The sequence below is a fragment of the Phoca vitulina genome, unplaced genomic scaffold (assembly GCF_004348235.1).
Source record: "Phoca vitulina isolate PV1807 unplaced genomic scaffold, GSC_HSeal_1.0 scaffold31, whole genome shotgun sequence".
Taxonomy (NCBI): Eukaryota; Metazoa; Chordata; class Mammalia; order Carnivora; family Phocidae; genus Phoca; species Phoca vitulina.
Window position 1 is genome coordinate 18,869,529 of NW_022589734.1, and position 27,629 is coordinate 18,897,157.

Sequence of the window (27,629 nt, forward strand, 5' to 3'; positions counted from 1 at the left end):
AGACTCAGACTTTTTCTAAGACTTTTCTTAAGTAATCCCACCTGCTTTCCTCTCCCCCTTTGTAGGTGTCCGAACCGTGGTATGGTCCGAAAGCTTCACTGCATACTCCCACTTCCTCTGCCCTGTCCTTCACGAGCATTTTCCTGAATACATGTTTGTATGTCTAATTCTGGTTTGGCGTCTGCTTCTTGAAGGACCCTACGTGACACTGGAGTGTTCTCAGGAACAACTCTTATCAATGATTCTAGAAAGGATGAGGGCAGGAGGAGAAATTAGACAGTATTGTCTGATTTCATGGGGAGTTCTGGACCCGGGATGGCCCTTGTAAGAGCTGTCACTAACTGAGGCCGTGGGTCCAACTATTTATACTTGCATCCACGAGTTACTGGATGAAGGCTGTCACAAGGAAGGGACACAAACTTGGGTGAGCCAGTGCCCACTGGCTGAGAGAAAGTCCCAGGGAAAGACTCAGTTGTGAGGCACACACTCCTGGAAACTGAGGGAATCAATGCTCTGATTTGCCAAGGGGATAATCTGGGTGGCACACAACTTCTACTTCAAATAAGGAACTGAAGACAATTCTTATAGTTAAAGGACAATGGTAATAATTTCTGTGCTCTTTATGAAGTGAGGATATCACATTTTGTAAAACTCTGCGGACGAGCAGAGCACCTCTCTGGGACTAGTGTAGGGGGTCAAGGGAACAGAATCTCATTAGCGGACTAAGCAAGAGCTACACCACCTGTTGATGGAGTGTACTTTGTTTGGGTGAGATTTCTTCCACGTTCAGGGCTCTTCCTTCACATTGGGAAGATGTTTCTTCCTCTTCTCCTTATAAAAGGAACAGGAAAGATATCACCAACTATTCAACCATGCTAAAGTCAGCCACAAAGTCAGGCCAAAGGGAGGCTTCACTGTTGTTGTTGTTGTTGTTGTTGTTGTTGTTGTTGTTGTTTGAGATCAGGCTGGGGGGAAGGGGCAGAGGGAGAGGGAGAGAGAGAATCCCAATAGACTCCACACCCAGTGCAGAAAGTGCTTTTTTCACAACAAATAGAAGTAGCAATAACTACAAGTACAACTAACTGTCTACTAGAAAACAGGTAGGATCCTCCATGGTGCTTACCACATCAAGTCATTTAATCCCCAGAAAACCCCACGGAGTAGAGATTATTATCTTCATTAATAGTTGAGCCAACTGCTGGTTGGAAGGTGGATAGTTTTCCCCAATGTTATGCAGCCAAGAATCAACAAACCTGGAATTAAACCCAGTTCTCCTCGCTCCAAGAGCAACTTTCTTTACACTCTCCTGTGCTTTCAAATCCATGGTACCTCTAGTCTCCCACCTGATTATCTTCCCTCTGTTTGGCAGTCCTCAACGTAGGGGCTGCCTCGGGCATGTATACACACCCACCCACACACACACACACACACACAGATTCTCCCTCTCTCCAATTACCAGGATGCAGCAGGCTGTGGGGGTCTTTCATTCTCTTTCCATATTCAGCCTTTTGATGTGTTGCCTGTACCATTCTTTCCCCATGTGCTAACAAGGCTGTCTGTGAGGGCGGTTTCACGGGCAGCCAATTACAGAGAGGATGTGAGGTTGATCAGAGGAGTGCAGCCTGCTGGGGGACTGTCATTTACAGCATGAAAGGCAGCACAATCATTGCTAAAAGGTTTAGTTTGGACAGGAGCTGTAACCTTCCAGCCATACTTCCCGTTGTCTGGATTTGATGGATTGTTTTTGTGTGATTTAGGTTGTTTAATTTTTGCTGTTTCCTAAGTAATCGTTGCTCATATTTTCGAATGCCTAATAGTAATGATAATCTCTCTGCAGTAAAACATGAATGAAGATGGCCCGCTTATAAAATGGGACACTGTTAAAAGAATCCAATGACCATTTGAATATATATATGTAAATGACTGATGGCTGTGAATAGAATCTCAACATGCAAATGAAGAAAATGGAAGAAAATTGCGCCTCTCTGGGTGTGTGAAAGCCAGAGCGATGCCGTATTACTGTCGTAAATGTAGGTGCTTCCAAATCAGAATACATAACCTGGAAGCTGACGACAACCAGCTCTGTCTCCACACTCACAGGTATGTACCCACGGCAGCCGGGGGTAGCCTATGGGTTAGTGGGAATGCAGCAGAACAGAGGGGAAAAGGTATCTTTACTTCCATGCCTCCCTTTATCCACAACGAGAAATCTGTCCTGGTTTTTCTTAATTTACTTGAGTCTTGAATGGAAAACAGATCTCATTTTTGTCAAGGAACACAAAGGGATAGAGAGAGAAATGGGGTAGGGGGGTGGGCGGGTGCATAGAAAAGGCTTTACCCCGTCTGTCTGCCCCCCACAACCCAACAAGTGATGCCCTCCTCTTCCCGACCGACCCTTCCCAAATCACTGCAGCCAGAGTGCCGAAATGACCTGACTAACTGAGGCTGTCTTGTGCTTGCAACAATTTCCATCAATTATTAAGGACAGACAGGCTTTGACACATTCAAGTGTGTTTTCTGACCATGTTGAAACACAAACAGAAGAGTTGTGTGTTTATAACCAACATAAGCAGATGTCAAGGAGTGCAAAAATATGCCTCTTTTAAAGTCAGCATGTCTGTGTTTTTGTGGTGGCATATGCCAAGAACATGTGTATTTTGAGTGCTAAGCATGAGGAGTAATGAGTAAAGGAACAACACTCGTTCCTTAAAAAATAATAAATAAAAACTCTGTTGTAATCTCGGTAAGCTTAAAGCATTCGAATAGGATGACATTTTACATCTATTCAGGAGGGCGGAAGATGGACAGGCTGATGTGGGTACTGGAGGGAGCCATCTGAGAGAGTCTGGCAGAGCTGGTGACCTAAATCACGTGGCTTCACTCTCCCACTGGAATCTGGAATGTAATATCACCTTTCTCTAATATAATGATGAGCTGAGCTCAAGAAATATCCCTCATGGATAAAACAGAAGTGTGGAAGCAGGTTAAATGCAGAAAGCAATTTTTATTTTTTAAATTTTTTTAAAAAATTATTTATTTACTTATTTAAGAGAGAGAGAGCACAAGCAGGGGGAGGGGAGAAGCAGACTCCCTGCTGAGCAGGGCTCGATCCCAGGACCCTGAGATCATGACCTGAGCTGAACGCAGACCCTTAACTGACCGAGCCACCCAGGAGTTCTGAAAGAAAGCAACTTTTAAATAGGAAAAGACAGAATTTAGTTAGGAATCTTGAAGGGAGCTAATGTAAAGTCAATAGTTCTAGGTATTACCTTTGGAAGGTAGATGAAGAAACTTTCACACAAAAAGGTAGAATTAGCAATGGACCAGAGGAATATTTTTTAGGCAGCCCAAGCAAGGAGGGTCCTGGAAACCAATATTTAAATGATTGCCATGGTGCCAGGCACTGGGGTGGGCACTTTCCAATGTTTTATTACTTAACCTGCATTAACAGCTCTCTGAAGTCACGGCGATAGTCCACATTTTACCAATGGACAAATCTATGGTGTTCTCATTAGTACAAGAGATTAGAAAGCAGATTCTTGAAGGCACTGGGAATTTTCCAAACCTTACAGTAGGGTCAACCTAAATTGAAGGCAGACTGTCTGAGGAGCCTGGACTTTATCAAGGGAAGATTAGACGGGGGAGGCCCCAAATGACTCTGTCATGTTCTTCCAGAAATATTTGAGCCCACGTCTGAGCAGATCAAGGATATTAGAGTCAGGCCATTTCTGCCAATGTAGAACTGCTCTAATAGGTAATCATTGCCCATGGGCTCCTCATCAGCTCTGCAGAGACTTTCAGAGCTGCTTTATAGCCTGTGGCTCTTCTTACTCAATCTTCCCTCATTCTCTCGCTCTCTCAAGAGGTGTCAGTGCTCTGCCTCCTGGTCTGAAGCTCTTCTTGCCCACCTCTCTTTACCCTGCCATTACACTTCACAGGTGGTCCTCCCTGAAAATCCCTTGCAGTTTTAATTCAGTCTTGGCAACAGCTTCCAGGAGGGCCCTAAATGACTCAGTCAACCCTGGGAGTGGTTCCAGAAAGCCAGTGATAAAATGGGATCGGGGTGTGGATCACTCACTGAATCTAGCTGATAAGAAAGGTCTCGTTTCATGTTTTCAGTGAAGCAGAGAGAGTCTCATGAGCCCAAGATGGTGTCCCAATTGGTAAAGTCTTACACCCATGATAACCTGGGAAGATGACTCAGTGGAGGGACATGCCATTGCCAGAGGGAAGATTCAGGTACTTGAAAGGTGTGGAAGGAATAGTTCATATAAGGACAGTGGAGTGGGCTGGCCATTACTAAGTTGCACCGAATTGCAATGCAGAGATAATGAGATTATGAGGTCCATTAACAAACAGTTAAAGATGAAGTATGAGAGCTAGAGGACTTCGTAATGAGCTTGCAAAGAGGTCCTTCTCTTGTGCAGTAGGAAGGCAGACACCGCTGAATTGCAGTCTTTAATAGTTAGAGACTTGAGCAAGGCTGGTATGCTAAGGTCAGGGTCCTGACTGGGAAACCAGGACCCCTAAAACATGCAATGGGGTGAAATTATGGGGTGGAATGGATGCCTTGATGATTATGGTTCTGCAGATTCACCTGGACTCTTAGAGTCGACAAGGTGCCGCTCCCTTTTAAGAGTTAGCACTTTCCCTGTGGGGGAAGACACTGCAAAGTTCTCTCTCCTATAAAGCAACAGGTGTCCACTCAGGACCTGTCACCTCCTCTTCTGGCTGCCAGACTGATCATTACAGATAAATCCCAACATAATCCTGCTGGAGGATGGCTGAAATTTGTTAAGAGAAGAAAGAGATGGCATCTCAAAGAAGCTCAAAGAATTAGTAGGAGCCACGGTTGAATTTTACAGGTACTTGGTCAAAGGAACCAGACTATCAAACTGGAGAAGCAAGAATTTATTGATTTGGAAGCACTTTCTTGGGACACAGGATATAATACTCTGGCAAGGATCCCAGGGATTTAGAGCTCTTAGAAGCCTGGAAAAAGCACTGTTGCCCATGTTGAGCATCGATGAAATGTCTGAGTTGGCACAGCAGACAGCGCAGAGAGGAATGAGAACCTGAGAGTGTGGGCATCTGGCGTGGCTTTGTCATGACCCAACAGCCGAATGTTCCCCAGGAGGGCCCAGAGGACACACCGTCCACCAGGGCCAGCAGAAGCGCACTGGTGAGGGGCACCAGCGTCACTAAGAAGTTCCGTGGGAATTGTTCTCTCCAGGTCAAGGCTGAGGGGAGAAGCGATCACAGATCTTGGCCTGTCACTAGCGATGGGAAAGACAGAGGCTCACAAGGGGCTGCTCAGGAGACGCCCGTGCGTGGATCTGAGCGGTGCGGGGATGCGCGCTCCGAGCACGGAGCGGAGCTGCTCCCTTCTTCCTCTGAGACAACCTGATGTGACCAGAGGTGCGCGGTTCAGGTGCTGTGCCTTCAGGATCAGCTCCCACCAGGCAGCTGCTAGCCGGTGACGATGCATGGTGGGGTGGGGTGGGAGCGAGGAATACCCGACGGGGCGTTCTGTCTGCTGGACTCGTCCAGTGTGCACGTTTTGCTGCAAGGTGGGGTGTGGCCTGGCTGAGACGAGTTCGGAGCTGCCTGCAGTGGAGGCTCTTTGTGCAGTCCGCCTTCCCCCTCCTGCTTCACAGACATTGCCCCTGCATCACGGTCAGAAACCCGTTCCCTGCGCCCCTTCTACGTCCCAGTCGTTTCTCTCCAGGAATCTCCCACATGTCTAACCCTGTCTTCGTGTCTTTTTCCCAGGGGACCCAGAGTCACATAGAAACCTTACGGAAAAGGGAGTGAGAGACTGTGGTGTGAGAAAGGGGAGCCTGCAGCCACGGGTGTTTCCATCAAGACCAAGGACTCGTTCACGGTTTTTGTGTTGAGATTTCTGAGACCTTTGTAACCGGCTTGGTGCTTGTTGTTTTTTGCTTACTGCTGCTTGATGTTGTTGTATGTACTTACAGGAAAAGTGCTTAAGAATTAAAAGCCGTGGCAGTCCCACTTTCAAAGAGAGAGGGGAAGTTAGAAGCTGTGTGCGGTTTTTCAGTAGTCTGGGCAGAGGAGACTCCAGCAAGGAAAAGCTGTTGGTGGCAGAGAAAGTGATGCTCAGCCACAGGGAGGGTGGGGCTGGGGGGAGGAATAAAATACCTATTAAGAACCAGCTGGGGCCAGGCTGCACACCTGAGCACTGAGTCAGATTCCAAACATTTACGTTTTGCAACCAGTTTTCTCCGTGCAGAGTGATCTTGAATGCAAAGCCCTTGGCTTGGCATTTTGAGTTTATGGATACAACCTTTAACTCGTTCAGGAGCACCAGCATGAGAGACAAAACACTTCCCACACTCTTCTGTCTTGCTCCTGACATGAAGGCAGGGTTCTCTGGCCGCATCACTGGTCCGGCACAGCCTAGCTTGCGAGCTCCCATCTGGTCGGTGTGCTATGCCCACCTTCCAGTTTCTCTGTCGGCCACCATGCTACCCCAGACCTCTCCCTGAAGAGGAGAAATGCCCTTTCCCTCCACTTCTCTGGGCCTTCTTGAGTTCCCAGTATCTTGGTAGAGAATTATGGAATTCTTGGTTTCTTTTTAAATTTTCTCTGTGTTTCTTTTTATTTTCTGGAGACTTCTCTACCTAAAGCTCTGGAACAAATTTGCAGGGGAAAGGGCAGGGTCTGAGAACAATCTGAACATGTACATAAGCCTTGTGTACTTAAAACGCCCCTTCATTTCTCTTACTCCACATTGACTTCGTTCTTGGGAAAACTCCTTAGACCATTGTCCTCCTTGGGGAGTCTCAGCCTGCCTCTGGACTTTTAAAGATGTTTGAATTTGCAGGGTCTACAGTCTGAGATCCCCTTGAGAGCCACAAAAGTCATTTCCGTATATGAGCACCAAAGAGAAGTGACTTTTCTTCATTATTTGTTCTTCTTTAAGAGAAGTTTTTAATATTGACTACTTAATGGTCTTCACACCAATATTATTGGGTCTCATCCAACAAATTCAGTGCATACACGGTCAATTGTGAAGAACATAAGAGAAATCTAGAGAAGCCTAAAGGAAAAAAAAAAAGATAAGCTTGGAATAACTTGAATAGCCTTCGCTTCTTCTTTCAAATATTATTTCTTGTTCTGGAGACGGTGGAAAGAATGAGAGGAAAAACTTCAGAGCAGTATCTACAATGTTCAAGGAGTAACGGCTGTGGTCGTGTTCTCTGATCTCAGTAACATCAGAAGTGGCGAGAGAAAATGTAACCAGGGCCAAAAGAAGCCTTCTTCCTTTCAATCTTCTCTGACCCTGAATTATTTATTATTCTCAGAAGAACAATACAGACTGATGTGATTGACATCACAAGAACCAAAGATTTTACTTTCATAGGAACTTCTCAAAAAGCCACAGTGAACGGACAAGCTAATCCAGCTGGACAATCTTTCTTCTCTAGGATCTTTTGATGAGGCAGGCGGCCGAATGACCCCGCAAGTGAGGCGGGGTGTGGTAAGATACAGGGTGGTGACTTGCTTCCCTAGTCAGATGGAGTTGGCACGCTATCACCTTGTAGAAATGCAAGTGCTAGAAACACAGTTGGAATGTTGACGGGTAATAATTACTAAATGTGAATAATTAAACATATCTATTCTTAGGGATTATTTGACCCAATAATTATTACCCAGAAAAATTAAACGTGTGTTTGAAATCCACATTTTATCACCAGTGATGAGCCTGTCAATTTTATCCCATTAGTCAAGTTTTTGTTTTGTTTTGTTTTGTTTTGTTTTGTTTTTACACTGTATATAGAACATCTAACAACCTGATTCATTTAAAAACAAATACAGCCCGGCCAGATCATATTTCACATTTCTCACTTCACTATGAGAAAGGAAGAAGGGAAAAGATCAACATCCGTTTCTTGGCTACGTTGAAAATGCCGAACACGTCACGATCATTGTCCCCCTCAATTCTCACACCCACTTTATTGTCAGCCTTGGTTACAAGGAAACTGAAGATTTGAGAAATAAAGTCCGTTGCCCGGTTCACAGAGCTGGTCAATGAGAGAAGTGGGATTTGAACCCAGATCCGTGTGAGTCAATAGCCCAGGCTCTTCCCTCATCCTGGGGAGTCTGTTTTACTAGGAGAACTCACCAAAGTGCCAGGGAAGTCACCGCATAATCCAAGAAAAGAAAAGAAAAGGAGGCAAAAAAGAAAATTAAGCCACGTAATGAATAATTAATTTCAGGCTCTATGCAGAGAAGAATCCAGCAGTCCCATGGATTTTTAAAACTAAACTGATGTTGCAGTGATATTTCTTGCTTCTGACAGCTAATTCACATTGTTTCCCCGATTCCCCGGGGCTAAAAATTTTGTTATTGCCACGAGGCAACTTTCAAAGGAAAGCTGAGAACACCACCAAGCTGGGGCAGAGACAGACAGGTCACCGGGCAGAGGCAGCCCCTCAGAAATTACCAGAAGCTGGCATGATATTGGCAATGGCTGCAACAGCATTTCTTTTACTCAATCCATCTTATTTCGACCCTCAAAATGGGGGGTGGGGGTGGGGGTGGGGGGTGGTGTTACAGGAACAATGAAAAGCATGAAGTCATTTTTAGGATTTTGCTGAATGTTCTATCAAGAAATCATAATCCAGACCTGTTATTTCAGTGTGTTCTTCACGGGTTGCCTCGGTGACGTGTCAGAGACCGAGGACTAAAGTGGAGGTCCTGGACCGATGGCACGGGTAACTCTTACGAAAGTACCTTGTGTGTTCTCTTCGGCACCATGGATTTTGCTAGGGATCAGCCCGTGATGAAGAACGTGTGGTTTTAAAATCTGAACCCCTTCAGGGACAATGTTCATGTGTACTCAGTAAAAATAAGCCCCAGAAATGTTATTTAAGATGACCCCATAGAAAGATGACCACTTACGAGGGAGAAAAAGAAAAGTTCTAGATTTCAATTTCTTTGTCTTCAATCTGGGCCTGTCAGTGTAGATCACTGTTTTCCAACTCACCTTCATGCAATTTAGTTGCACTGACAAACATTATCTTAAAGTGAAATAGAATGGAAAATATTGCAGAATACTGTCCGTAGTAAAAGGAAGTATTGTTGTGGTCAAGTTTCACTTCACTTACGTACATATATACCTTGTGCACCTAAGTTTGTGAGTACTGGGTCACGCTATTTCTCAGTGTGGGTCACGATGGAATTTGAAAGTCCCTGGTCTAGATGACATTGGAGGTGCCTTCCAGCTTTCAACCCACACGATTCTGCTTTTTTCTACATTGGTGATGTCCAGTCAACTTTTTGCAGCCTGCCCCTGAGTTGCCTGGAGGTTCTTCAGGAATGGTTGCTCAGGGAGACTGATGTGTCAGAGCTGGGAGCCACCAAATCCAGGTCCACTTCCTCCTCCAGCATATCCCACACTGTTAAGCAAGATATGCATTGAAGAACAAATACAGCTACCAGAAATAAAAAATAGCTCAGGACTTGTCTGGGCAAATGCCCAAGAATCTGGAGCCCGTGATCTCCCAGAAGGGATGCTGAAATGTGTTGACCTCCCACTACGGGCCAAACACATTGTATATTTTATGCATTACATGTTATCCATATTAGTTTATTTCACTTTTACAACCCTCTTCGCCGATTACTATGTCTCTCCCCGCTCTTTTTCAAGTTGAATACAATAAGCCTTTGGAAAGTAAGTAACTTGCTCAAGGTCACGGGGTGGAACCGAGCTGGATGTGAACCGGGTCTGATTTTATTTTTTTATTTTTATTTTTTTTAAAGATTTTATTTATTTATTTGAGAAAGAGAGAATGAGAGAGAGCACATGAGAGGGGGGAAGGTCAGAGGGAGAAGCAGACTCCCTGCCGAGCAGGGAGCCCGATGCGGGACTCGATCCAGGGACTCCAGGATCATGACCTGAGCCAAAGGCAGTCGCCCAACCAACTGAGCCACCCAGGCGCCCAACTGGGTCTGATTTTAAAGCATATACACTTCTCACTGCACTGCTTTGTCTCCTCACACTGACACGGGCCCCTTCTCCCCATTGCTGAGAGAAACCAGTGATGCCGGATGCTTTTTGAAAATGCAATTTTCTCTGGGTTTGCTAAGGGTTTGGGAAGCTTGATTGAACCAAATATTACTGTTGGAAAAAAAATTTTTTTAAACATGAGGAGTGGCAGAAGAAAAGGCAAGAATGCAGAGGGAATTAGAGATAGATAGTACCAGATACCAGACACATCCTTTTAGAACTTACTCTTGGAAAAACAAAGTTAAAAAAAAAGGGGGGTGGAAGATGCTGAATTTGGCTTTCACAAAGTAATGAACACTTGGAGTGTTTCTGCAGGATTTATCCCAGTGTAGCAAGTTTGGAATTTTTAAGTTTTGGGGAGGAGAGAAGAAGTGAAGTTCATGTTCATTCTCGGTTATTTTGGGAAGAGTTACCCTTTGACACCTGGGAATCTTCAACTTGAAAATCTAGATACTTGAGTCATCCCCAGAGTTTGGAGCATTCACATTCCCACATGCCCCATCACGGGAGCAACGGGGCCTCTTTTGTGCGGAGGCGTCGTCCCGGCTCCCTGTTGCCCACCCTTCTTCACCGGCCCTGCACTGGCATTTCAATGAGGACAAGTTCACAGGAGACCTTCTGCAAACACTGAGCTGCTGGTTCATCCAGATTTCTGTCTGGGGCCTCCTGGAAAGCACTGTGGAGACAAGACAAACGTGCCAGGGAGCCAGGAACATCTGGAGAGTTTTGCTGAGTGGGTCACGATGCGCTCAGAGGTACGATGACCTCTTCCCATCTGCAGTGACAGGAACCTCTATTTCAAGACCGGTTCCAGAGCCCCCCTCCCCGCCCCCCCGCCCCAACCTGCCAAGTCACATTTCTAGGCAAAAGATGAATGGTATTGCCACAGCCATGCCATGTTTTAAAGACCTTGTCCGGGCAGAAAATTGGCTTGAATAAAATATGAAGAACCTGGCTCTGATCCCCATACCCTAGTGAGGTACTTTCAGAGCCCATGGGGGGAAGGGCACAGGGGGCGTGATTCTCTCCAATCAAGTAACTAAATAGCAGCTGTTCCCACAGGCAAGCACTCCCGAGATAGGCTTACAACAAATCCCGACTAATCTTTGTGAAACTGTGCTCTAAATGATTGGTGTTAACAAGCATTTACGAAGACAGTTGCATTATTTTCTCTCCTCGAAACTTCTCAGCCCAGCCAACCCCTCCTGCCCTTCTCCTTATTTTGCCATTCCACTGCAGCATCTTTTTTCACTTCTGTAAAGAAAGAAATGCCAGGAATCTGCACAAAGATGTGGCTGTTAGGGAAAACACACACACACACACACACACACACACACACACAACTGTTAATTCCTATTCCGGGCTTGGACGGTAGACTCTCGTCTATGCCGTACAAATCAGGAAGTGAATTTAGTCCGCAGGGGTTTTGTAGGAAGACCGGACCCTCGAATCTATCATTTCTCAGGGCTCAGGAGGTGAGAGAAGGAACCACAGAGGTCCAACTCAAGGTCTCATTTTGCCTGTAAGTATTTCTCTTTTTTTTTTTCTGCCAGGGGCCTTTTAATTCCAATAGTGCCAACTTCCCTACAGCCTTCCCGCTGTTACCCAATTCTGCATTCGGCATCGCTTGGCCCCAGCTTCCAGCATCACTTTTGTGAGCTGAGAAAGCATTAGATGCAGGCAGGAACAAATGACCGGTTGAAAAATAAAGAGGTGCCAGTCCCAGACAGTATCAGAGAGATTTCGGGGCATTGGGGTGGTGTTTTCATCTTGCCTCTGGAACGTTTGCCATTTTGGGGGGTGGCAGCTTGGTGGCTGGGAAAGAGGAAGGGACAGCAGTTGGAGGAGTACAAGAGAGAAGAGTGAAGCTTTGGTCATCTAGATGAGGTAGAACAGGCTGGGCCGAGTCTGGAACTGGAGCCTGGAGAGGTTGGACATGTGGCCGCATGGGCAAGGACCCTGCTCTCTTTCGCTGTATGCTCCATGGAGACACGCCAACGCCCCTAACTCTCCACCTGGTGCTCTTGTGTTCCTTTCCTCTTCTCCCCACACAAATAAAAAAAAAACAACCAGCCCGGTTTCCGGGTCCTGACGGGAAATAGGGAATACAAGTCAGAAAAGATTGTAGTATAAAAAGAGCAAGAGGGCGAGGTGACCACGTGAGCTGGCGTCCGGCTGTGCCCTTGTAACCCGGCTGCTAGGTGAGCTCCCAAGTACTGGGAGAACTTTTGTCCAAAATGCCTTTTCTCCCAGGCAGTTGGATGATATACCTATAAATGAGGTTGCTTCCGTGAAGAGAAATAGGAACACTAAAATGGTTCAAGGTGATCAGACAACAAAAAATAGATGTTATGATTTTTATCTCTTAGTTTCAGGGTAAGTGTTAAGTAGAATGTAAACCTGGGCAGCTCCTCTCATTGATTTTTCCTACCGAGTGAATCTCTTTCATCCATTCCTTCGGGTTTGCTTCATTTCTTTTGAGTCCCCTTTGTGCCCATGCAAGCACTTGTCTGCTTTTCACAAATTCTTGGGCATGTCTCCCTAGCTGAAGTTCTTGATTTGAGAATGACCGGATGGCTCTATTCACAAATTATACAACTTTTCTGAAAGGTTCAAGTACAAGGCTTCAACCAATCCCTTTTCACTTTGAAATTTCTGCCGAGGCATCACACATCGGGAGCGAAGACTGACAGCAAGAGACAGACACAAGAATATGTCTATAAGGCATAAAACCCGGTGACTAATGCATCATTCCTTAGAAACAAGTATTCTGGTCAGTGAAGATGTCTGTCAGAAAAGTTGCTTTGCAAACTGTATGAGAAAAAAGCCATCACAAATGTGAGTTTTTCATTTCTTACTTGTTGACAGTGTAGACGCAGACTTAGAAATATAAAAATTAGAGAGACGGGGCGGAAATAAGGGATAAAACAAATTCACTGATCGTTTCCTGGGATCTGGAACAAAATGAGTTTTTTGTGGTTTTGGTGAGTAGGAAATTATGTGTTTTATATACATATTTCTTAATTAGGTTTTGACAAAAGGAACAAAATACATGACATAAAAAACTAAGACCACTTCTTCTTTTAAAGTGAAAATTAGGTTTCCAGATTCATTTTTGTTCTTTTTCCTGTGATTTCCACTTTGTCTTTCCTTCCTCTTTCCTCAAAAGGGCGAAGTAGCAAAATCCTGGAGTTCAGCATACCCATTCGGACCTAGTTGTCACTTAGCCCTGTCTTTCCTGACATGCCCTCCCAATGGAAGGTAAACCCCAGCTCTGTTTTTGCCAAGTTCTGCCCTCAGTCCAGCCTCAATTAAAATGTGCAGGAATCGATTCTGAGCCCAGATAATGATGTGTGTGCAAGATTTGTCTACCATCTCCCTTCCCTTTGCTCCTAATTCCTTCTTCCCATTTTCTTCTCATTAGCCCTGCACTCTGACCACAGATGAAGAAAGCGACAATAAAAACTGTTCAGTGTTTTGGTAGAAGGATCAACTGTATTTGAAATCAAAAGGAGCGTCTGAAACAAGGTTTGAGATGATCTGTGGCTTTTGCATATTCGTAATTGAGAGTTAGCGCTATGTCCTCATAACCACTAGCTGGGCAAAGACGTAAGAACTGACTCTGTGAGCTGCAACATCTAATTTAATTCTGGGCATACTCCAAAAAAGGTCACTGTGTAAAGAGATAAACCAGGGTCTTCTGTGTTCCCCGTTCTCCCCACCCACCTCTAATGAAGGGGTAGCCGCTCCATGTAAATTTTTAAAAGCAAATTTGAATGTTCTGCCTCACTAACAAGCACCCAGACGATCAAATACAGACATTACTCACACAATATCAGCACTGCCAGAAGTACAAACACATCATTTTCTATCGCAAGCGGAGCAAGAAACAGCTATTTTTGTGGGTCTGCAGAGTGACAGGATCATGTACAAAAGGAGAGTAAAAATTACACCAGAGTGAGAATCGTATTACACACATGAAAAAGACAACCAAACGGTCTGTGCACAAGTGATAGATACAGAATGGAGTTCATGGGAGCCCTTGACGGCAACCATGTGTTCTAGAACTTTGCACTGGAGATGCATTGTTAAGGAATAAATCTTTTGTTGTTGATGTCATGGTAGTGATATCTGCTTGTTTGTTTTGGTTTTCTGTAGTATTTTAGGGTAATGGTAGTTGGGCTTTGTCAAGAAGCATAGCTGAATGACAAGTAATGGTGATCGCTTTTCCAGGAGTTAATCCGTCTCTCATAAAAGCAAAAGCGGAATTTTATATACTGCTTTCTTGGTATGGTCCCTGTTCATTATGGTATTGGAAAAAGTCAGAGAACTCCATGGGACTGTAATTAAGGTTCAGTGAAATACTCAACATCAAAAAAAAAATAGAATAGAAATATAAATCAATAAAATAAGAACTATGACAGGCATATATTGTGAACGTTAGCTGTAAAGGATACTGTATTTCCAAAGCCTGATGTTTCTTGCTATGTGGAATGTTCTTTCCCCATTATCCTTCTTCAGTGAGGTTGGGATGTGCAAGAGGCTCAGCCCCTTTTAATTTTGGTCTCTCTCTCTGTCTCTGTCTCTCCCTGTCTCTGTCTCGCTCTTTCCCTTTAGCTTCCTCTATACAAAATGCAAAGAGTAAAATGGAAAAAAAAAATTAGTGCTTGGAGAAGAACAATTTATTGAGATTCTTGTCTGAGAAAAATACACCTACTCTTTGTTTGTTTGTTTGACTTACTCGATTGTTAATTGGTTGGCAAAATAGAAAAAGAAAAAAGTAAGGGCAGAGGAGAGCAAAAGTAGAAAATGAACTCCCAAGCCATTTGTGTGGGCAAACCTATGGCTTAAAATAATCAACAACTTAGCCCTTAAAGTAAAATGAACTTAGCTTCAGACACTGTAATATCCACTGTTTCCTCAATTTGCTTATGGCAATAACACTGTGCTTAATATTACTGGAGGTAACACATATTTATCTTATCTAGTATCATTTTCTAATCAGGGGTGCCTGGATATTAATGACAAAGCAAAGTATCCGGGATCTTTCTGCTATACCCATCCTTTTTTTTTTTTAAAGATTTATTTATTTTAGTGGGGAGAGGAGCAGAAGGAGAGAGAGTCTTAAATAGACTTCGCACTGAGTGCAGAGCCCAACGCAGGACTGGATCTCACAACCTTGAGATCACGACGTGAGCTGAAACCAAGAGTTGGAGGCTTAACCAACTGCGCCATTCAGACACCCCTCCACCTATCTTTTCTAACAACACTGATCTGGCAGAAAGGAACCATTGTAATATGGTAGGAGATTATATTCAGGTTTAGATATGTGTATGTGCATAATTTACAGGTATATGCACACACATATCCACAGATATCTACAGATATCCACATACACCCACACAGCAAGAGAAAGTTATACCAAAAGTGCAGTGAGTGCTCCTTTTAAAAAATTTAATACTTATCCCTGATCTCACAGTTCATGTTTTTGACGATCATAGCCAAGCATGCAAATACCATCCAAACAAGATATAGAACATCTTCATCCCTGGACAAAGCACCCTGGACTCTCTTTCCAAATGCGCACTCTCCAGAGGCAACTACTTTCTAAGTTCTATCACTAAGGATGAGTTTTCCCTGTCCTTGGAATTCAGACAAATGGAATAATACAGTATGTTTTCTTTTGCATCTGTCTGCTTTCACTCAATATAATATTTTTTAGATCATTTCATGTTAGTGAGTTTATCACAATTTGTTCCTTTTTATTGGTATACGAATAATCCACAAATTGTTTATCAGTGCTCCTGTTGATGAATATATGGTTTGTTTTTCTTTTCTAGCTATTAAGAATAAAGCTATTACCAATATTTTACAAAAGATGTTGTGTGGACATAATGTTTTTAGTTCTTTTGGATAAAGACCCAGGAGTGGAATTATTGAATTAATGACAAGTTTGTGTCTAGCTTCATAAGAAACTGCCAAACTGTTTCCCAATATGATTGGACCACTCCTACCAGAAAAGTATTGGATATCTTTGCAAATATTTGGCATCATATCACTAGTCTTTTTTTTTTTTTTTGCCGGTACGATGGATGTAACATAGTACTTCATTATAGATTTAATTTGCTTTTCCCTTGTGACTAATGATGTTAAGTTTTTATTAACGTGTTTATTGGTCTTTTTGGAGAAGTGTATGTGCAAGTCTTTTAACCATTTTATATGGTTTGCCTTCTGTTGTTGTTTTGTAGGAATTCTTTATATATTTTAGGTAAAACTCTTTGTGATATATACACAAGTATGTCATTTCTCCATGCTTCTGATGCATGGAGGCTTGCATTTTCTTGTTTAATGTGATAAGAAGAATGGTTTACTTTAGATGAATTCCAATTTATCAATTTTTTTGGTATTTTATCTAAGAAATCTTTGCCCATCTCAAAGTCACAAAAATATTCTGTTTTCTGCTGAAAGGCTGGATGATCAAAATTTAGTTGTCTATATATGGATGAATCTATTGCTGAACTCTCTATTTTGTTACATTGATCCATCTTTCTCTCTCAATACCAATACCACACTGCCTTGATTACTACAGCTTAATATAAGTTTTGAAGTCGTGTAATGTTAATCCTCTAAATTTATTCTTTTTCAAAGGTATTTTGATTATTCTAGATACTTTGGGTTCCGTATGAATTATAGAATCAATTTGTCAATGGCAACTTCTAAGGAAAAAATAAGTCCTGGGATTCTATTAGTGCTGCACTTATACTATAGATCAATTTAAAGAAAATTGACAGCTTATAAAATACTGAGACTCTGAGAGTTGCTGGAGGGGAAGCGGGTGGGGGGATGGGGTAAATCGGTGATGGACATTAAGGAGCGCACCTGATGTAATGAGCACTGGGTGTTATATAAGACTGATGAATCACTGACCTCTACCTCTGAAACTAATAATACATTATATATTAATTAATTTAATTTAAATAAAAAAATTAAATTAAATTAAATTAAAATACTGAGACTTCCAACCCATCTTTCCACCTGTTTAGGTCCTCTTTAATTTTTCTCCTGTGGTTTTTACTATACAAATCCTGCAAATCTTAAGTCAAATCTACCCCTTCATGTTTTTGATGTTACTGTAAGTGGCATTGTTTTTCTCATTTCAGTTTCCAATGGTTCCCTGATAGTATATAAAATATAAAAATATGATTGATTTTTATACATTGATCTGACATCGTGCAAGGTTGCTAAATTCACTTATTATTCTAATGGCTTCATATAGATTCCATTGGGTTTTCTACAATCAAGTCATTTGTGAATAAAGAGTTTTACTTTGACTTTTCCTTTGTATTTATTTTTCTTGCCTAATTGCCTTGGCTAGATGCTCCAGTACAATGTTGAGTAGAAATAGTAAACATTCTTGTCTGTTTCTGATCTTAGGGGAAATGCATTCAGTCTTTCACCATTAAGTATCATGTTAGTTGTATGTTTTTCTTAGATGCTCTTTCTCAGGTTGAGGGGGTTCCCTTCTATTCCTAGTTTGTTGAGGGTTTATATGAAAAATGAATGTTGTATTTTATCCAATGTTTTTTCTGTGTTTATTGAAATCATATGGTTTTCTTTTACAGTTTGTTGTTATGGTCAAATACATTCAGTAATTGATTTTTAAATGTTAAAGCAACCTTGCATTCTGGGGTAAACGTCACTTGGTCGTGATGTACTATTATCCTTTTTATATATTGTTGAATTTGATTTGGTAAATTTTGTTTAGAAATTTCATATCTAGGTTTATGAGAAATAATGGTCTGTAGCTTTCTTTCTTTGTAATGTGTTTGCCTGGCTTTGGTAGCAGAGTCATTAGTTTCTTCTTTTTAGTAATAGACATTTAATGTAAATTTGCCTTTACATGCTGCATTAGCCATATCTCACAGATTCTAATAAGATTCCTTAAATTACTTTTAATAATTGCAATATGTCCTCAGACTTATGCAGTCTTGATTAAATGATTTCAGTTTTTTGTGCTTTTTGGTGGTTTTGAATAATTTTTGATGGATTATAATTTACTTGCTTTTATTTTTTTGTAGAGATTTGTTGGTATTATTTTTATAATTTTTACTAGCTTTCTTTTAAAATCATTTTGAAATTATTCTTTATCTAAATATTAACAGCAAGAATAAAATCTATAATTTAACACACTACTTCAAGGAATTTAACACACTTTTAGCTCCCATGTTTCCATTTTATAGTGTTTTGATGCATTATTTAATATTTTAAATGTTATTTTTATGTACATAAAATACATACAAAATTTGTATGTACATGCATATTCTTTCAATAATTTTTTTGACATTTGGATTTATCATATTTACAAAACATTTACAAAATTATTTAGACTTACCTTCACCCTTAATTGGCTCAAATAAATTCTTTAACACAATGATTTGCTCATTTTAAGTTTTCTCTTTGGAATCATTTCTCAGGTAACCAGAGTAAGCCTTTAAATAATTTACTTCTAAAAACCTTACTAAGGTACACATTTTAAGGCCTTGTTTCTGTAACAAAACAAAACAAAAGATATCTACATACTCTGTTGCCATTGCAAGAAAAACAATTGGCTTTTAAATTATTTAACCAAAACCTTTTCCCTGAAACTCTGTAGATTGTCTAGAGAAATTCTTCATTGTGTTATTACTCTGAATCGTAAATGTTTTAGAAGAGATCTATGAAGTCAGCCATGTTTAGAATTTTTTTTTTTTAGATAACCTATATACCTTTCTATCAGAATACATGTAAAATTTTTTCTCTTGATTTCTTTTATTTCAAAATTTGCTGAGATAAGTTTTAGTTTGGGTCTTTTTTTTTTTTTTTTTGAGAAAGTGCATGAGTGGGGGAGGGAGGTGCAGAGGGAGAAAGAGAGAGAGAATCTTAAGTAGGCTCCATACCCAGTGTTGAGCCCAACGCAGGGCTCAATTCTCATGACCCTGAGCTCATGATCTGAGCTGAAATCAAGAGTCAGATGCTTAACCAACTGAGCCCTAGTTTGGTTCCTTTTTAATTAACTTTGTTTGAAATGTAAGGAGCCATTTTGATTTGAAGACATGGGCCATTTTTTCCCAAAGTGTCTTCTTTGATTAAATCATTGATTATTGTACCTATTCCTTTTTACCTTCCCTTTTTCAGGAACATCAGTATTCTGTAAGTATGTTACAAGCTCTTATTCCTCATGTCTAACATCTTCTTTATAACCCTCTTATTATCTACATTGTTGGAGGGCTTCTCTGGTTTGTCCTCTAGATCAGAGAATTCAATCTTCCCGAGTATTCCTTTGGTTCCTTACCCTCTTTGACAAAGATTTCGTTTCTGCCATTGTATGCATTGTGTCCTTGCAAGCCATTTCCATCTTACTGAACTCCTTTTCCACGACATTGCCTTCTGTTCAGTTCTTTGGCAATCCTCACAACTCTTTCATGTGCCATTGTATGTTCTGTTGAGCTCATCCAGGGGTTATCTGAAACTACTCTGGCTTCTCTAGGAAACTACATAAAATATATGCCATTGTTTTAAATCTTTTAATGATATTTTCTTTTTCTTTATTTGCCTTTTTAAAAAATATACCAACCATTCTGTAATGAAGATATTTCTAGCCAGAAATAACATTTTCGATAGAAATGGTTTGCAAATTTCTCTTGACCTCATTCAGTGTTGTCTTGGGTATTTGTAGAATCTTTTTTCTTATCTTGAACCTGGAAAACATATTCTTGGTCACTCGTCCTCATAAAAGGTCCAGAACCTAGTAAGCATTGAAGGCATGTTATTCTGCTTAAAATTATTTGGAGTTAAATCTATCTCTATCATTTCTTTCACACTCTGAACCTACTGAGTACATTGCAAAAAATAAACAAACAAAAAAACCAAATGTGCCAAATTTTCAGCTCTCAGTGCACTTCTTGTCTCTACCCTAAGCAACTACGGGTCTACTTCTTGGAATTATACTTCTCAGGACACAATATACTACAGCTAATCTTATTTCCCATCCACCCAGTTGCTACTCCCTTTGATTTGTTCTCTGGGAGTTTCATTTCAAAGTAGATATATAAGAGGAGGGGCCAATGGGGTGAGGGAACAAGTGTGAGTACTCAGATTGCCTCAAGTGCAGTGCCCACAAAGCAGCAACTCGATTTTAGTTGGTACACAATGAAAGGCTCTGAATCAGTAGCCTCCCTTTTTTAGGCTGGCAGTTTTTCTTGGTTTCTGGAGAAAAGATGAGTTCATTGCATTCTTTGTTAAGCTCCATAGTTATTTTAGTAGGGGGATTTACTCTTGAATTTGGCAAAAGTGGACTGACAGGTTCTGGCATTTACTTATCTGTTTTCATTTTTTTCCCTGATATCTTTATGGGGATTTTAGGGAAAAAATCAGAGATACTATATTAGGGACAGTTTGTCAGGCAACACTTTAAACTAGAAAGCCATTGGAGTCCTTCTCTTTGCCATTCAAATCCCCCATTCACTCATTTCAAATTAATCTGTCAGCAACCACCTACATATTTGACTTTGTGACCCTGCCTTACTCATCTCTTCAGTGGTAAGTATGATTAATCACTCTTTCTAAATGAGCCAGCCTCTGATCCTTTATAATCCAACTCAGCACTGCAGAAGTTATAGAGAAAATACTTCCTTTAGGGGCACCTGGGTGGCTCAGTTGGTTAAGGGTCCCACTCTTGATTTCAGCTCAGGTCATGATCTCAGGGTCGTGGGATCGAGGCCCATGTCATCAGGCTCCACGCTCAGGGCAGAGTCTGCTTGAGATTCTCTCTCTCCCTCTCCCTTTGCCCCTTCCTCTTTCCCCCGCATACTCTCTCTCTCTCTCAAATAAATAAATAAAATCTAAAACAAAACATACTTCCTTTAAAACCATCTCACTAAAGTCAGAGAAAAAGAAGACTCATTTTGCAGCATTTGAGTAGGGTAAAATAGTATGTTTTCTCCATTTCCTTCTCATTGTTTTTACAGACATGAAAAATATTTCAACATTACCAGTAGACACCATTTGCCATTGTGATGAGTTATAGGGGGAAGTAGCATGGGGGACTCAAAGGGACATTGCATTAGGATTCTTGAAGTTTAGGTTTTATTCCTGATTCTGTGAGTTTTGTTACCTAGATCAAGTCTCTTTACCGCACCGGATCTCAGTTTCTCCATCTGTAAAATCAATACTCCTTTCAACTCTCTCATTCTACAATGAAAGGAAAATATCACACACACTTTCGTGGAGTGAAAGCCACTGAGAAGATACAGCAGGTTATCCCATTATGTCACATTTTTCCAAACGTCATAGTTTATACAACCCCCAATTCTGAGATCAACCCTTTTCTTAATCTGGTAGCATTTCCTTGAGTTCAGAAGCTCAACACTGAATTCACCTAAATTCATTTTGTCCCCTATAATGTGATTCTGGCTATGAGATTCTTTTCTTGACCATTTGGACCAATCACTGCCTTGATTCATTCTTTTCTGTTTCTGTATCTAGAATCAGCTTCATGGACATTCAAGTAGTGCGGTTACCTGGTGTCCCACACTTCCTTTAATGCTCTGCTGTGAGAGTCTTGAAATTCTTAATGGTTTTAGCTTTGAACTTGTATTGTGTATGTGAAGGCCCTTGGGACAATGGAACATGTGTATGAACAGAGTATATATGCCTGTCTACCTTCCTTGCCTCTCTATTCATATGTAGCATCAATGATGCCCGCTAGGCTCAGAATTCTGGTGGATCCATGATGCATGGAAGCTCAGCAGGATCCAGAGTAAATACAAGGTAAACATGCTGTATCTACAACTGAGTAAGGTGAAGGTGGGGATCACAAAGAGCACCAAGAAACAATGCTTTCTGTCCAAACCAGAACTTGCTTCCAACACAGAAAAAAGGCAATGGCATTCTAAGAAACACAAATGAATAAGGAACTCTACTGTGTCCTTTCCTACTTGTGGTACTTGCTTGCATTTGTCACTCACTTATGCTAAAAAATAATGACATAGAAGAAAGGGGAAAGTCAGGGCAACCCATAATCCAGTCTTTCTTTCTTTCTTTTTTTTCTCAATCATTCCTTACTCACCAGTAAATGAAAGATTTGATAGAATATGTGCATATCAAGAAGTGAAAAATAGTTGCATTGTTTTTGTGCAGTGTTTCCACTGCTTTGGTGAGAACAAAATAGATATGCATGGTTGTGCTATGAAATATGTCATTTTGGCAATTCTGCATAGAATTAAGTGCTCTCGTATTTGCATTTTAAACGGACATTGCACAATTTTTAGATGGCAAAATTCATGCTAATAACTTAAAATTTTTCTTTTTCTTCACTTAGAATGATATTAAATAAACACTATAATAAGTTGGAAAGATCATGGAAGAAAGGAAAAAGCTTTATATTATAGTATATCAATGACACTTATTTCCTACTTACTAAAGAAGGGGCTCTGCATTTTCATTTTTCACCAGGCTTATAGATTCTGAAGCCTGTACTGCCCATCTCTCTGTGGTCTCCCTCACCTTTTATCCTCGTTGATCTAGGAGGAGCCCTGTTTTGATTTTATGAACCTCCAAAGGAACCAGAACTGTCAGTCCTGGTCGTCAGCTCCTCCTATCTCCTGGGTGATGTCCCTGACCACCTGGCCCCCTGACTCTCTCGGACCATTGCAACATGCTCCTCACCTTCCCAGTCATCCCATTTTAGCTTCCAGGGTTATGAGGTATCACTTCCCTCCACAATAGGGTGGGCTTCGTCACCAGCTCCTGGTCTATGTCATGGTCAGCCCTCAATTACTTGGGCTCAAATATTTATGTGGTCAGGGACACACAGTAGAAAAACCTCCATTATTTGCAGCTGGTTTTACTTATTTTATATCATATGAAAGACAAAGTAACCAAAAGCAAATTCAGATGCTATTTGTTTCAGGTACAACCCCAGAAATTCCAACTTTTCAATACATAGGTCATGACATCTCATCAAGTTAGTGACTGAGACAACTGTCGAACACGTAACATGCAATCCCCCAGGGTACAGATGAACACAGTGATACCCTGGGAGGATTCTGGACCAGTTTGTTATCACACAACTAGTTGGTAACAGAACTGGAATTAGGATCAGAATTTTTTAACTCATAATATTTTATCCAATACAGGTGAGGTTACTGATAGGGGTCATAATATAAAAAAGGTTCAATCCTAGGTATCTAGAAGAGGTGAGAGAGAAAGGCATCATTGTCATTTTAGAGCCCTTGCATATGAGACAAGCACAACCATCTCTACAAGATCTGGTCATGTGTTACTCCTTCCGCTGTCTCTTCAATCCTCTCCATCATCCAAATAATAGTTGGGGACTGGCAGCACCCGCATCCCCGGGAGCCAGATGGAAGTGAAAATCCTCACGTCCCACCTCCAACCTGCAGAATCCGAATCTGCATTTCAATGGGACCCCAAGGTGGTTTAAATGTGCTTTAAAGTTTGAGAAGCATCAACCTCAATTTAAAATGCTTTTTAAATGAAGAGAGAGAGAGCGAGTGAAAGACAGAGAAAGAAAGAAAGAAAGAGAGAAAGAAAGAAAGAAAAAGAAAAAAGAAAAAGGGAAAGAAGGGGATAAAAGCCACTAAAAATCTCTCATTCTATTCCTGTCTAATACGAAAGGCCTGGGACTTAGTTTCATTGTTTCCTTTATTCGTTTTCTTCTTTTTTCTTCTTCTTCTTTTTTTTTTTTCCCAAGGCTTTTTGTTGCTATTACACCCAGGAGCTACATGACACAGAAAGCTTGGCAGCCTTCCCACAATCCTCAGCATGTGGGAATATCAAGGAACAGAGTGTGAGCCCCTGCCAACTGGTGGTTCCGTGTAAATGTCTCTGTTAACAACCAGCGCTGCTGCTAGCAGCCAGCCGAGCAAAGCGGCAAATCTGTTCCTCTCTCCGGTGTGGGAAACACCACCGAAAAAGTCACCTAATTACTTGATTAAGATGTATCAATCCCGGAAATTGTTGATCTAGAACATTGAGTCGCTGACGTTTGATTCATTCTTGATTAAACAAAAAAGTTTCAACCTGACTCTTACGTGTTGTTTCCAAGTACTGTGTGCCTTGCGGAGGACAGTAACAGTGGAAGCTTTTTTGGGGGGTGGGGGGGAGCGTGGAGAAGAAAAAAACAGTGTGGGGCCAGATCCTTTTTGTCTGTCTCAATACAGTCCTTCAATAGGTCTCTGTGGCAATAATCGGAAAAGATGGATGACCCTGGAAAGATCATGATTCTATAAATCTCTGACAATAGTTGGGAAAATCATTCTTTTTGTAAGTATCCTCATTCTATTTTGAAAAACACTGAGAATATTCTCCCATATTTAAGATACAAAGACCCCATCACACCTCTGCCTTATTTAAATGCATCGTTGAAGATTTCTACCTATACAATCTCACACCCAAATTCCTTTTAATTTTTCCATCCCCTTCAAATACAGTATATCTGGCTCAGTCGTTACCCACCTGGGGCGGGGTTGGATGCAGTTCAGTGACAAGCTGCTTCTTGTGGTCATGATGTCACACCATCACTTTAAGAACAGCAGGTGGCCCACCTTCAGGGGTCACCAGCACCAAAGAGACTTCTTCCAGAAGATTCAGGACTTTCTTTGAAAGCTAGACTGAGGAGAAAGAAGAATAAGATAACACTTCCCAGAAGCCATATCATGGCTAGCTATTTCAAAGATGCACGTTCTATTTTTAATTAAAATAAATCGGTCCCACTTTCCTCCTAGAAACACCTTCCTTGTTTTAAAAAGAATGGAAATTTGCTTTTATTATCGACTTCCTGCTGATGTGCAAATAGGGTCATTTACCATAATTCCGTGTGTCCTCCTTCGTGTTACCACTTGGTCATTGTCACATAGACAGAAACACAGGGACGAGTATGCAGAATAACCCCAGCCTTCTGTCTAGTTTCCAAGCATGATGAAATGACCCAGGTAGCAAGCCAGTATCATCTGTGGCTTTGTGTACTTCCAGAAAGTAGCCTTGCTTGGCCCAGGGCTAAAGCACTGCATCCAAACCCTTCCGATGATCTCGGGCTTTAACGATAACTGAGTTTGCCTGTTTGGTGTTATCACCATCTAAGAATCAGGATCCCGTAGCGCAAAAGAGGCTTTAGTGCAACGATGTGGATGGAACTGGAGGGTGTTATGCTGAGCGAAGTAAGTCAATCAGAGAAAGACATGTATCATATGACCTCACTGATATGAGGAATTCTTAATCTCAGGAAACAAACTGGGGGTTGCTGGAGTGGTGGGGGGTGGGAGGGATGGGGTGTCTGGGTGATAGACATTGGGGAGGGTATGTGCTATGGTGAGCTCTGTGAATCGTGTAAGACTGATGAATCACAGACCTGTACCTCTGAAACAAATAATACATTATATGTTAAAAAAAAAAAAAGAAGAAGATGATAGGAAGGGGAAAATGAAGGGGGGGAACCGGAGTGGGGGATGAACCATGAGAGACGATGGACTCTGAAAAACAAACTGAGGGTTCTAGAGGGGAAGGGGGTGGGGGGATGGGTTAGCTTGGTGATGGGTGTTAAAGAGGGCACGTTCTGCATGGAGCACTGGGTGTTATATGCAAACAATGAATCATGCAACACTACATCAAAAACTAATGATGTAATGTATGGTGATTAACATAACATAATAAAATTTTTAAAAAAAGTAAAAAAAAAAAAAAAGGAGGCTTCAGTGGCTCACTTTTAGCACCATAAATATACAAACTTGTTTCGGCCAACTGGCACAAAGATGGCTTTGCAAGCTGGAATAATTCTTACTTTGCCAGAACGACAGGTATAACTTCCAGCGTCAGGCTCCCCTGTCTCACTGGGAAGTGATATTACAGCAAGAGTTACTAGATCTCAACCAACGTTCAGCCAAAATCTTCTAAGACAATCTCAGTTTTAAATATTGCATCCTGTTATCCCAGTCTATGCTCTTCACTATTGCAATATCACATCCCTTTTTTCCAGAAACAGTGAAAACGTCCTAAGTATCTAAAGTACATTTCCTAGTGTTCCTCTCGCAATGAAAAATGATCCCATGTCCTCTTTAAACTGCGTTCTTATTTTGCATTCAGAAAAGGAGTAATGGTGTTCCATGCAACACCTAAATAATGACACTTAGTGATACCCATGATCTTTCCGAAAGATAATAGCTGATGACTACTGGCAAGAGGAAATACACTTATTCTCAAACTTTTTACATCCAGCGTATAGTATATTTATCTGAATGAGCCCTGGGTGGGGAATTACTGATAATCCTGGAACAAGGGAATTAGCATCCAGATTTCCAAAGCTGTTCATTTCTATCTTTTCAGAGCAAAATCTTGAGCCAATCCTGCTAGTTTGTCATGTCTGAATGTGTGTCACTGAGCTGTTCCACTGCCTACGAAGTAAGAATTACCCACGCATTTAGGGTAAGTTCCTAGAAAGGTTGGTTTGGTTGGTTTTGTCTTATTTTTAAGTTATGTGTGCTCCCCTCCTAGTAGAGGATTATTTATAATAAAGGAAGAAGATGCGCAAAATGGAATCCAGGGCAGAAGAAGTATCCCTGAGCCTCGATGTGATTAGTGGCCAATGAGATCCTTCTTACCCAGAAACAAGGATCAGAGAAGCTTTAAGAAAAACTGACACACCTGATTTTTTTTTTTTTTTAACTTTTTCTTCGCTTTCTTCTCCGGAGCTCTTCTCTTACTTATCTTGCCATGTTTTTAAGTCTCATATGTTAGACTCCTTTCCTCTATTCAGCTATGATATCATTCCCCAGCGTTCCATCATTGACTGTCTTCTATTTGCTCCCCTTAGATAATTTGATTTACTCTCATGACTAATATTGAAACTCATGATTCTCACATATACAGCATCAATCCCATTCTCTTTTTAAGGCCAGACCTCCCACTCATCTGTACACTTATGAACTTCAGATAGTTAATCTTACCATTCTCAAATCAAACTCAAAATCCCATTGTCCTTAAGCTTTTATCTCTTCCTATATTTCCAGGCATGTAACAGTATCTATATCTCGTCCATAAACTGAGCTAGAAACTTGGGATCCTTCTCTCTCCTCCACTAGACTCTGAGCTGCATGACTGCAAGGACTGTGTTTTGGGAACCCTTGTATACCATTGTGTAGCGAAGTTCCCAGCTCATGACAGGTGCTTAATACATATTTAATCAATAGATTAATAAATTCTTGACTCATTCTTTTCTCTTGCTCTTATTATCCAATTCATTACTGAATGTCATAGTTCTATTCCAGAAGCAATGTTGGAACTCATCCTCTTTTCTCCATTTGTAGCATCTCTGCCCAGGACTTTTTGCTTCTCTTCCTCTTAAATCTTCTCTTGGCAGTTCCTAACCTCCATGCCACAAGGGCTATCTTCCCAAAATGAAAGTCTGATCATACCATTGATCCATGGGGAAACTTTGGTTGGCCTTCTATACTCTAACATGGTCTTCAGCCCAAGGGCTAGCTTCTCACCATCTGCCATTTCCCCATTACAAACCTCATGCTCTGCCCAACTGGACTTG

At 41.3% G+C, this 27,629-nt stretch overlaps 2 long non-coding RNA genes across 4 annotated transcripts; both read left to right on the top strand.

Moving 5' to 3' along the window:
• The first annotated feature begins 1,653 nt into the window (after positions 1–1,653).
• Positions 1,654–6,072, top strand: LOC116644962. Its single transcript, XR_004301860.1, has 3 exons — positions 1,654–2,100; positions 4,692–5,418; positions 5,773–6,072. It is a non-coding gene; the product is annotated as an uncharacterized LOC116644962 (long non-coding RNA).
• A 4,939-nt stretch (positions 6,073–11,011) lies between these two features.
• Positions 11,012–27,274, top strand: LOC116644961. 3 transcript variants are annotated; one of them, XR_004301859.1, is made up of 3 exons: positions 11,012–13,297; positions 13,461–13,564; positions 26,417–27,274. It is a non-coding gene; the product is annotated as an uncharacterized LOC116644961 (long non-coding RNA). The 3 variants fall into 3 exon arrangements; XR_004301858.1 differs by lacking the exon at positions 26,417–27,274 and having other exon boundaries at positions 11,012–12,874; positions 13,206–13,297; positions 13,461–15,152; XR_004301857.1 differs by lacking the exon at positions 26,417–27,274 and having other exon boundaries at positions 11,012–11,558; positions 12,647–13,297; positions 13,461–15,152.
• The last annotated feature ends 355 nt before the right edge of the window (positions 27,275–27,629 follow it).